Source organism: Triticum dicoccoides, chromosome 6B (genome assembly GCF_002162155.2).
Source record: "Triticum dicoccoides isolate Atlit2015 ecotype Zavitan chromosome 6B, WEW_v2.0, whole genome shotgun sequence".
Lineage (NCBI taxonomy): Eukaryota > Viridiplantae > Streptophyta > Magnoliopsida > Poales > Poaceae > Triticum > Triticum dicoccoides.
Window position 1 is genome coordinate 255,313,909 of NC_041391.1, and position 4,774 is coordinate 255,318,682.

Sequence of the window (4,774 nt, forward strand, 5' to 3'; positions counted from 1 at the left end):
GGTCCGAGACGGCGGCGCGATGCGGAATCGCGCTACAGGGCACGGGCGAGGCCGTGCTTGGGCTCGTTGGAGAGCCCTTGCTCCCGCGCGTCGAACGGTGGTGGTGGCCGTGCCTGGGGTGGCCTGTACCGACGACGGCGACGACCGTGGCGGCTGCCGGAGCTCGGTTGAGCTCGGGATCGAGGCTACAACGGCTGCGGAGATGCGGGGTTGGCACCTACGGCTTCTACGCGGTGCGGTGAAGACGTGGGTGTGCTCGGTTGGGCGCTACGGTGACTGTGGCCACGACGGCGACATCGCCGGCGGCGTGGAGCTCTCGGCCAAGACGGGGCTAAGGCCTAGAGGTCGAACGAGACCAGGGGAGAAGGGGAAGACGACCCGGGGCTCACCGCGGAGCTGCAGGGATGGTTAGCGGGCTCGGGGACGGCCGGAGTGTAGCGAATCGACGGCGATGATCTCCGGTGGCCGAGGAGGGGAACGGCGACGTGGGCGGCGATGCAGGGCTTCCGGAGGCCCGTGAAGCGGTGGGGAGGAAGAGGGGGTCGAGGCGGAGCTCCTGAGCTCAGCGGAGGGGCGAGGGGTGGCCGGTGATGGCTGCTATGGCGAACGGCGGCGATGGTGGTGTTCGGCCGTGAGAGAGGGAGTGAGGGAGAGGAGGGAGGAACCGAGGGAGAGTGAGAGAGAGCAGGGGAGGGGGCGTGGCGTCGTCCGGGGCATCGAGAGGAGAAGGTGACGGCAGGCAGGCAGGCGAGCAGGTGGCGTGGCGCGGTGGCGCACGCGCGCGCCGGCCACACTCCCCTCCCTCTGTCGAGGACGAAGACGACAGAGGAGGGAGGCGGGCTGGGCCGCCTGCTGGCTGGGCCGGCCAGCTGGCTGGGCTGCACAGGGAGGAGCCCAGGTAAGCTCCTCCTTTTTATTTCTGTTTTCTAATTTCTGACATTTGTTTTGATTTAAATAATATATTAAATCATTTATTTACCTTATGCCAATTTTTGCAGGAGCTAGATATATTATTCGAGAGCTCCTTTATAATTGGCATAATATTTGGACATATATTAATATATATAAATGATATATTTCCAATGCAAATATTTATGCATTAATTCCAAATGCCCAAAATAAAAACCTATGAGCTCTTAAAAATATTGGTTTGATTTTTATCTCTGTCCAATATTTTCAGAGAGCAACATGAGCATTTTCTTGGACCCTTTTGGAGAAATTTTTATTTGGGTCATTTTCAAAATGATTCTGAGGGTTTCACAGATCCCCATTTCAAGTTTCTGATGAAAGAGTAAACATGATGCAACACTCTAATGCATGACTAGCTAGGGTGTGACAACTCACCCCCACTCAAAAGAATCTCGTCCCGAGATTTGGGTTCCTCCGGGAAGAAGGCGGGATATTCAAGTAGAAGACGATCCTCCCTTTCCCAAGTTGCTTCATCCTCAGAATGGTGCGACCATTGTACTTTGAGAAACTTGATATTATGACGTCGGGTGGTACGTTCGGCCTGATCGAGGATACGAATAGGGTACTCTCGATATGTAAGATTATCTTGGAGATCAAGCGTTTCGTGGTCCACTTCACGGATAGGATCCGAGAAGCAACGCCTGAGTTGAGAAACGTGGAAGACATCGTGGACTCTGGAGAGGTGCGGAGGTAGTTCCAACTGGTAGGAAACTTCTCCTCGTTTGGCGAGAATGCGAAAAGGTCCAATGTAACGAGGAGCCAATTTGCCTTTGATACCGAAACGATGGGTTCCCTTCAGAGGGGTGACCCGAAGATAAGCCTTCTCGTCAATCTCGAAAGTCATAGCCTTATGTTTTCGGTCATATTGACTCTTTTGACGAGACTGGGCTGTTTTCAACTTTTCACGAACGATACGAACTTGTTCTTCTGCTTCCTGAATCATATCCGGGCCAAAGAATTGTCTTTCCCCGGTCTCTGACCAGTTAAGGGGTGTTCGACACCGTCGTCCATAGAGAACTTCAAAAGGGGCTTTACCCAAGCTAGATTGATAGCTGTTGTTGTAAGCGAATTCGGCAAATGGAAGGCACTTCTCCCAGTCCATTCCGAATGAGATAACAGAGGCTCGAAGCATGTCTTCTAGAATATGGTTGACGCGTTCCACTTGACCACTCGACTGAGGGTGGAAGGCGGTGCTAAAGGAGAGACGGGTTCCCATAGCATTTTGGAAGCTTTCCCAAAATCGAGAGGTGAAAAGACTTCCTTGATCCGAGTTAATTTCCAAAGGAACACCATGGAGGGACACTATTCGGGAGATGTATAAGTCTGCCAGCTGACTAGCGGTTATACTCTCACGAACAGGTAAGAAATGGGCTACTTTGGAAAGACGATCGACAACGACGAAAATAGCATTATTCCCTCGGTCCTGGGAAAACCGGTAATGAAGTCCATACCAATTTTATCCCATTTCCATTCAGGAATAGCTAAGGGTTGAAGGGTGCCAGCAGGCCGTTGATGCTCGGCTTTTACACGACGACAGACGTCGCAATTGGCAATATACTGAGCAATTTCTCTCTTCATCCTAGTCCACCAGAACCTCTGGCGTAGGTCCTGATACATCTTAGTACTACCGGGATGAATAGTGAGAGAAGATTCATGATCCTCCTTAAGGATCAACTGCCGTAGATGCTGGTTCTTGGGAACCACTAGACGGTTCTCAAAGTACACAACACCATGATCATTTGTGGAGAAACAACTAGCACCTCCGCTAGCAATGTTCTCTTTGATTTTAGATATTCCCTTATCTCGCTTTTGGGCAGCGATGATTTGATCCGTAAGAGTAGGTTTTGCTACCAAGGTGGAAAGAAAACCTTGAGGAACAATGTGAAGGTTAAGCTTCCGAAATTCCTCATGGAGAAGCGGTTGACTTTGTTGTAACATCAGGTTGTTGCAATAAGATTTACGACTTAGCGCATCAGCCATGACGTTGGCTTTCCCTGGGGTGTAGGTTATGCCTAAGTTGAAGTCTGTGATCAACTCAACCCAACGTCTTTGCCTGAGATTCAGATCCAGTTGAGTGAAAATGTACTTCAGGCTTTGGTGATCAGTGAATATCTCGCAACGGTTACCGAGGAGGTAATGTCGCCAGGTCTTGAGTGCATAGACTACGGCTGCAAGCTCTAGATCATGAGTAGGATAATTCTCCTCATGTGGGTGCAATTGCCGTGAAGCGTAGGCAATTACGTGTCGATCTTGCATGAGAATGCAACCTAGTCCTTGTCGCGAGGCGTCGCAGTAGATAACAAAGTCCTTGGAGAAGTCTGGCGGTACCAGTACGGGAGCCGAAGTCAGGCGTCTTTTCAGTTCCTAAAAGCTGTGCTCACACTGTGGAGTCCATTCGAACTTCTTATGTTTCTTGAGGAGTTCGGTTAGAGGTTTAGCAACCTTGGAGAAGTTCTCGACAAAGCGACGACAATAGCTCGCCAAGCCTAGAAAACTCCGAACTTGCTTGACCGATTCAGGTGGAGTCCAATTAAGGACGGCTTGAACTCGCTCAGGGTTAACAGCAATACCTTTACCAGATATTACATGACCCAGATAGGTCACTTCTGACAACCAGAATTCACATTTAGAAAATTTGGCATAAATGCGATGCTCTCGAAGTTTCTTCAACACTAGCCTTAGATGTTCGGCATGTTCTTCCTCGTTCTTGGAGTAGATGAGTATATCATCGAGGTAAACCACGACGAATTTATCCAAATACTCCGTGAAGATTGAGTTCATTAACCGAGAAAAGGTGGCTGGAGCGTTGGTTAAACCGAAGGACATGACGGTGTACTCATATTGGCCATAACGAGTAACAAAGGCCGTTTTAGGAATGTCCCCGTTTCTGATTTTGATTTGATGGTAGCCCAACCTCAAATCCATCTTGGAGGAGATTGAGGATCCAGCGAGCTGATCATACAGGTCGTTGATCCTGGGAAGCGGATATTTGTTCTTGATTGTGACCAAATTGACAGGTCGGTAATCTACAACCATCCGGTCCGTACCATCCTTCTTCTTGACGAATAGGACGGGGCAAGCCCACGGAGATGAGCTAGGTCGGATGAAACCCTTTTTCAAGGACTCATCGAGTTGTTTCTTAAGCTCGGCTAGTTCTAGGGGTGCCATCTTATAAGGTCTTCTAGCAATCGGAACGGTTCCTGGAATGAGGTCTATTACGAACTCAACATCCCTGTCAGGTGGAACACCTGGCAATTCCTCTGGGAAGACATCCGGGAAGTCACGGACTATCGGAATGTCCTCAAGGTCTGGCAAAGGGCTGGCGTTAAGAGAATATAATTGTCGTTGGCTATTCGGGTCAAGACATTGACTATCTTCCCCGAAGGATGGGTGAGTTGAACAGTCCTAGAGAAGCAATCAATTTTGGCATGATGAGCTGACATCCAGTCCATACCCAGAATGATATTAATATCTGAAGATTTAAGGGCTATCAAAGATGCAAGGAAAACAAGTCTGTCGACTTGGATTTCATTTCCATAACTTACCCTAGAGGTCTGCCATCTAGAACCAGGAGTAGAAATTTCCATAGTGGATGGCATGTCACAGAATGCAACGTTATGCAAACGAGCATAATTTTCGGATATAAAAGAATGAGAGGCTCCTGTATCGAAAAGAACGGATGCCGGGTGGCAATTAACAAGAAGCGTACCGAGAACGACGTTGGGATCCTCTTGAGCTTCTTCGGCAGAGATACAGTTGACATGGCCACGTGAAGCGGTGACCGGCTTGGCGTGGAATATTTTTC